Raw genomic sequence first — 7,765 nt, 5'->3', positions numbered from 1 at the left:
AGAACCGGGGGGCGTGGCCCTGGAGGCCACCAGGTCCCACACTGGAGTGGGGCTCCCCTTCATGCTTGACCATCGTGAGGGGGCCAGAGGGCCACAGGGGTGTCGTCGAGTAAGAGTGAGCCCAGCGCAGATTCCATCACGACTGCGCACTTCCTGGCACCACCTTAATTAGGTTTTAATGCAAGTCATTTGATAGCTGCCCCTGGCCATCCACGGCAGCACCTTCAGTGCTGCCAGCTTTTTATTTAGCTCCTCTTCCCTCTCTACCCAGGCAGCCTCCCCGCTGACCCTTGTCAAAGAACCCCATCTGCTGGTTGCCACGGTAACTGAAGGCGAGCAATGGAGCTGAACAGAGTGACTCAGAAATAAAATCCGCGGCCAGAGGAATTCTGCTAAGAGTCATAAATCATTCGGTAAAAGGGGGTCCTCCGCGGCGACGGTGGGGGTAACATGACGGCATCCCTTCCAGAGAGAAGGTCCGTGCAGACCGAGTGGAAGTCCCCGTGGTTTCTAGTGGCTCCAACCGCAGGGCAGTCCAGTCCTGTGGGTTACGCGCCATCGTGGGGGAGAAGGAACCAGCTCAATCAGGTGTTTACTGTTTGGCAGCAACACTGAGAATTGGAAGAGGTGGCAGGAGAGCCCGTCTAGGCTTCCAGACCCCCCTCCTCTCTTTTGTGAAAGCAGCACAAGCAAGCAGTGCCCCCTGTGGCCCAGGGAACCCCGTGGCCTGGAGGAAGGTGACAGAACAAACAGGAAGACTGCTTTGGAATGAGCAAGCCCAGCCCCGTCTCTCTGTCGTCCATCAACTCGTAGGTGCTCCCAGCAGAACCCAGCCATGTGTCTGCAGGGCGCATGCAGCCTTGAGGGGGCCGGGGCGAGGGCCCAGCCCAGGCGGGCACTGTCACGGGGGCCTCAGAGGCTCTCTATCTGGACAGGCAAGAGGGGTCCGTGCTCCCCAAAGAGCAAAATGCCGCCCTTTCTACATGAAGATTTCCGTGGGGGAGGCCTTCCAGGGGCAGCGGCCGCGCTGTGGGGGTGGGGCTGGCAGTGGGCTCAGCCTTGTGGGGGCCCTCACAGCACAGGCCGCATTCCCAGGGATGGCCCCCCACCTGCCGGGTAGACTAGGACCCCCCCGCCTCCCACCCAGATGAGAAGAAAATGCCCCAGACACGCTACACCGTCCCTGGGTGGGTGGCTCAGGGCAGAGGCTACGCTGTGCAGTAGGAACCAGTGCCCTGGCAGTTGGCTCGGGGCGGCGGGACCAGAGGCGCTGGGGTGTGCGCTGGGGGCTGCGCCTGCTCACAGCCCCTCAGGACACGCCTATGGGGCAGGACTCTGACCTCTCCCAGCCCCTGACCAGCAGGCAGGGGAGGGAGGACCCCTTACTGTCTCATCCCTGAAAAACCCGCTGGCCCCAGAAGAGAATCACTGCCAACCAGCCAGTAGCTGCTCCCCCCACCCCCATCCTGGATGCTGCCCATTAAGGGCTTTGTCTGGAGTTTGGTGAACTTCCCTGAGTTGGGAGCTGCTGTGCTGGCTCAGCTTGTCCAAAGAGCCCACCCAGCAAAGCAAACACCTCCCGGGACTTCCACCCCGTGCAGGTGGGGTCACTGAGCTCTCCGGCCCCACGCACTGGCCCCTGCTCCTGGCCCCGCGGGGAAAGGCACCCCTGGCCTGCATTGTGCTCCCAGAGACCCGCCTGCTTCAGTCCCTGAGGGTCCTAACCCCTGGGGGCCGGGGGGAGGGGAATGCTGGGCCAGCGGAGTCCCCGCAGCCCTGGGAGGGCTCATGCAGTGGAGGGGCCGGCACAGGCGGGGCAGGTGCTGGTTGTGGAGCATCTGCCTGGGGCTCCACGGGGGATGGGATGGGGGGCCTGCGGGGCTCTCAGCGCCTCTGGACTTGGGCAGAAGGAGAGGATTAAGGCGGTGGCAGCTGAGGGCAGGAGACTGTGGAAGCTTCATTAACCCTGAGCTCACGCCCCAATTTCTTTCCCCGGAGAAGCAGGGAGAGAAAAAGTTTGGTTTCCTCGTGACGAGAAAGGGGCCGCGTGGCTGTATTTGCTTTTCTTACCTTTTCATTTCTGATTTGTAAACAACAAAATATGAATCATTGTTTGTTGATGATCACGGAGGACTCCAATTTTAATTAATCAGGGAAGATCTTGGCTAATGGAGAAATAGTACCACCGTCTTCATTTCTATGTGAGCCATTAAGCTCCTGGGACTTCACTGAAACTGGCAAAGAGCTTAAGAACTCAGAGAAAGGGAGGTTACATGGTGCTGGGACGGCCTTCCTTTCTATTGTCTCTCATTCTCGTCCGATAACTACACTGATTCTTCTGATCAATCCTAGAATGTGCCCTGGAAATCACGACTCCCTGGTCCATGAGAGAGTTTAAGCGAGCACAGCCTCTGACACAGCTGTCCGCACCCCAGGCCCCTCTCCCTCCTCACGGTCGCCCCCACTTTCACTTCTAAAGCCTCTTCCAACTCTTTGTCTCCGCTCACTCTCCCCAACTCCCCTCCACATTTCCGTTCCCAGGCGCCCGTGAACTTTCGCTGCCAACCTGAGCCGCGCGGAATAATCAGGGTATTAATTCCTCTCGGGGCCTGAGAGTTCTCCAACGCAATCTGCCCAACCTGAACTCTATCCTCCAGAAACGCCCTGCCTTTAAAAAGCAGCTCCCAGCGTGAACTCGTGAGGAGCGACGTGTAACAGACAGTGCATGTGGCGCTGGGCTCGCCGCTCGGAATGAAAAGAGACTTTTTACTTTGTTCCTCCGGTGCCATGTGCATAATGTACATGTGGATGAAACTGACATCAGACATTTAGAGCGAAACGGGCGGGGGCAGGGGGAGGTGACGGTGGCGGGAAAGAAGGAGAAAATATGTTGATGAAAACAGTAACTTCTGTTCATCTGCATTTTTCAGTTACTGTCCTAATTAAGAATGTTAGGAAATCTGTTGCAGTTTAATTGCATTGTTTGAAGAAATTCTAATGCTGACAACTTTGGGACGGTGTGCACTTGGGAGGTAAAGGGGACGACAGTGGGAATGTCTTCTGACGGAGAGACAAGAACCAATACTGTGCCTCCCCCGACGCCCCCTCGGCCTGAATTCAGAAGACAAAGGAGGACCATCCTAACAGTGTGCTCGCAATGAAACCAGCTCTGGGACAAAAAGAGGAAAAGAAAAGAAAGAAAAGAAAAGAAAAGGGAAAAGAAAGGAGAGGAAAGGAGAGGAGAGGGGAGGAGAGGAGAGGAGAGGAAAGAGGAATCCATCTTTAACCTGCGCATATGAGACAGGAGTAATCGAAACAGCAGTTCATTTGAAATGACTGGGTGACATCGCTACCCTGGCAGAAAACAGTTCTATGAGAAGCAAGTTGGAAACAATCTCCATGTGATTCTCAGGGGACCTTGTTGAAGACGGGGACAGTGTCTGCCTCAGCCATCGGTTCCCAAACACGCTGCCGCTGCGAGCCGGTCCGGCTTCTAAAAGCCGTGCCCTCTTACCCGCCTGGTCGCACCTGCTCTAGTGTCACTTATTTCTCTTTGGGGGGCAGCCTTGTTCCCGAGCAAAATGCATGAGGAGGCACTTTCCTTGCTCCAGGTGCCCTGGAGGGAGGCTGCAGTGGACACGATAGGGGACCACACCTAATCCTTGTCACCTGGACCCTGCTTTCTCATGGGACCCCGTTTCCTGGGGCCTGTGCAGGGGGGCTCACTGCTGGTGGGAAGGAGGTGGCGAGGGAAACCCCTCACAGTGTGGCCATGCCCCGTGCCCTGCCCGGGTGTGCAGCTCAGCCCGCACTGACCAGGGACTCCGCGGCCCCGATGCTCACACAGGTTGTGCGATTTGGTCGGAGAAATGGACCGGTTCTCCAACATGTGGAGCCTCAGAGTGAGCTCTGTCCCATGGAGGAGGCCGACCTCACTTTCCTAGCAGCTGAAGATCCCCCATTGTGGGTGCGATCGCCCTGAAATGGCAGCAAAATAAGGCCTGTCTGCCCCCAAACGGAGCCAAAATGTCCAAAGAACCTGGCACAGGGAACAACCTGGAAAGCTCCGCTCTTGCTGGGGGTCCCACTGACCGGGAGCTGCCAGTCCACGCCTCGATTCTTCCGCTGACATTTGTATCGGGGAGTCACTGAGCGAATGGCACGCGGGACCTCAACGTCCAGAGCCCCCTGCTGTGGGCTTCGTGAACTTCAGTTTAAGGCCACACCCGAGGCCCAGACAGCAAAGGGCCGCGTCGCTCAGGTGCTGGACACCTGGGACCACATCCAACTCGCAGTGGACTCAGGGAGAAAGAAAAGATTTTCCATCCCCCGGCGTTTCTGAAAATTCTAGTGGGAGGACAGACACACACACACACACACACACACACACACACACGCCGGTAGCTGGGCAGGCTCCCTGTAGGCTGGTGTGCAGAGCTGGACCCCTGGCGGAGGGGCGTTGTTAATTACCAGACCAGAGAGAGAGCATTGTTAATTACCAGATCAGAGACGGGGGTCGGGGAGAGACCGGGCAGACCCAGGAGTGTCATTATAAGTAGACAATTTCAGAGTCAGGTTTCAGAGTTTGGAGAACATTCCAAGAAATATCTGGGGAGAAAGGGAGAAGCCAGTCCCGCCCGCCCGAGGGCCAGTTGCCTCTCCAGCGGCCTCTGGGCCAGCAGGACCACGCGTCCCCTCGCACGGCCTCCTGCAGCCCCGCAGAGCGAGCTCCAACAACTGCCTCGCCACCACGACACATGGCTCCCATCCCGGCTCTTTGCTAATCCAGACGCTCGACCATCTTTCTTTAAGACGCCATATGGTTGGCAGAAGCCTGTAGATCTAGCAGCACATCTGCTTGCGCGTTTCTTCTCCCCTCCACCCCCCAACCGAAGGGGACTGAGCAGACCGCGGGGAGGGCACCCGTGTGGACCTCCGCCCGGGCAGGGAGTTTTTTTCCAGCGCCCCAGCCACACAAAACCATGAGAGGGGTGACTGGAATGATTCGGGCACGATCATTGTTAACGAGACAACGTGGCGGGCACGTATTTACTTGTCAGTGATTTGAAATGAGATGGGAGACACAAAGGGTGGAAAGTCTCCTTTCTCCGAAGGGTGGTGACATCAGAGCTCTCCCCCTGGGCACCCAGAGGGGCAGCACCCTTGGCTGAGCTAGTTTTCCTCTTCTTTTTGGTCTCAGGAAGCCAGGCTAGCTGAGAAACCAGCAGATACGGGAGCCTGCTTTGTTAGGAAGCCCAGGCGGCTGTATGCTAATGAGCCAGCAAGACTCTGCTTTTTTTGGTGTGATGAGCAAAGATTGTTGACACTGTTGAAATCCTGGCTCTCCTGGCCTGTTGAGCACATGGGCTGCCTCCTTGGAATCTAGCCCCCAGTAAGACAGGCTGCAAAAAAAATAATACATTCTGCCCTCCTGATGACTGAAATCTGGCCGTTTGCAACTCAGAGCAGTTGGGGCTGGGGGAGGATCAGAAAAAATATTCTATCAGGCCAGGAATCGAAAAAGACACAGGTGAAAATGATGGGCTTCTTCCAGACTTAAAAGTGAAACCTGGTAGACACATGTGAGCGATCAAGGCGAGGACGCAGGCTTCAGGGGCCAAACCCGAAACGCCAGGGTGAGGGGCATTTGCCGCAGATGGGGCAGGTGAAAAGCTGCGTTTCTGATCTTCCTGTACATTTCTCGGAACCATGTGTGGGTTGGCATACATGGTTTCTCAAAGCTGTGGAGACAGGAGACAGCAAAAGGGCAAAGCAAATATCCCATTGCAGGAGCAGACCTTTTTTCTTCTTTTTTTTTAAGACAAGAATGAAAAGGAAAGCCGCGTCTTTTGAGTGTTGAACATGTTAAATAAAATATCCCTTTAGCTGCCCCGAAACTCTAAGTGGTATTATTATTCCAATTTAACAGATGAGAAGGCTGAGGCTTACAAAGGACGAAAGGAAGAAAGAAAAAGAAACCAAGAACAACAGGAAAAAACCCACAAAACTTTGACAGAGCGATGCAGCTGGGAGGTGCCAAGGTCAAAGCCATGCCTCTCACTGGTCCCTGACTCCATGTGGTGCAGATGCATTGCCATAGGGATGTGCCCGGGGCCCCGGATGCCCCCCTGAGCAGATCTCTGTTAGCCGGAGAACAATAGCCTAGTTATAATTTGTATGCAGGCAGGGGCCTCCAACTGTAAATTCCGTTTACTTGTAATCTACAATATGAGTGAAAATTCATGTTAGCTAAAATACAAAAACACATGGAGTGATGACAAAAAGCATGGAACACTGTAATGAAAATATCAGAATGCATCCATTCGAAAGTACGCCCTTCACACTGTCCTCCTTGGGGACATATATCCCCATCACTGCCATTGCCTGAGACCAGCCGACATGGTCCTTCTTTCTGGAACATTTTCATTGTCCAGGGCTCAGTGGGTGGATACATATGTGAGTTTGTGAATGAGTATTAAGTGCATTTCACAAAAATGGTAGGTTTTAATAAAAAATACATGTGCTATATGCTATGCCACTCAATGATGACACAACAGCCCAGACTAGATGATAAGAGCTCGATTCTATTATCAGCAGGACCAACTAACTATTATTAACAACTAGAGGCCTGGTGCATAAATTCGTGCATGGGTGTGGTCCCTCGGCCTGGCTGGCGATCGGGGTTGATTAGGGGGATGGGGAGGGACAGCCTGCTGGGAGGAGGGAAGGAGGAGGTTGGCCCCAGCAGCAAGCTAACCAATGGCCGATTCTGCAAGGAATCGGGCTCCCTCCTCCCACCTGTCTGGGTCCGGGGTGTGGGTGAACCAGATTGGGGGCTGTCAGGGCTCCAGCAGCAAGGTCTGGGTCAGTGCACGTCATAGCTACCGGCCAGTTGGTCAGTCATTCTGGTCGTTCTGGTCATTTGGCCATAACAGCCACTTAGGCTTTTATATATAGAGATTCTATTATTACCATTGAGCTGTGGCTATGTAGTATAGTAAGTTTAAATTTTAAAAAAATCTAGGTTGAAATCCAAGCACGAGTCCAGGCAAATTCTTTAAGCCTGTTTCATTTCCAATATAAAATGATACTACCCACTTCATAGGATTGTTGTGAGAATCAGAGATAGTTTGTAAAGGACCTGGCACTGAGTAGGTTCTCAAAAATGAAAATACAATTATTATTGTTATTATTTTTAATAGAGTGTTTCAGAGCATTTACAAAGTGCTTTCATACACACTCACTCGTTCAACTCTGACAACATCCCGGGAATATGGGTAGCGTTTCTTCTAGCCAATCAATGATACAATTAAGAGTCAATAATAAGATAACTAAAGCGGGTTGCAGGCTGGATCCCCAGTGGGGGGCAAGCAGGAGGCAGCCGGTCAATAATTCTCTCTCATCATTGATGTTTCTGTCTCTCTCTCCCTCTCCATTCCTCTCTGAAATCAATAAAAAATATTTTAAAAATAACGAAAGCAATCAGCAATCTGAGCCATTATTATTATTAATAGAGGCCTGGTGCATGGGCCCAGAGCACGGGAATTGGGCCAAAACTGTCTCTCCGACATCCCCCGAGGGGTCCCGGATTGCAATAGGGTGCAGGCCAGGCCGAGGGACCCCACCAGTGCACGATCAGGGTCCAGGAGGGACCGCAGGAGGGCTCTAGGGTGTGTCTGGCCCATCTCTCCCAGTCCCGATTGGCCAGACCCCTGCAGCAAGCTAACTTACTGGTTGGAGCGTCTGCCCCCTGGTGGTCAGTGCA

This window comes from Myotis davidii, unplaced genomic scaffold, assembly GCF_000327345.1.
Source record: "Myotis davidii unplaced genomic scaffold, ASM32734v1 scaffold754, whole genome shotgun sequence".
In the NCBI taxonomy this organism is placed as follows: domain Eukaryota; kingdom Metazoa; phylum Chordata; class Mammalia; order Chiroptera; family Vespertilionidae; genus Myotis; species Myotis davidii.
The sequence above is the reverse complement of the archived record's forward strand: the minus strand, read 5'-3'. Positions refer to the sequence as shown.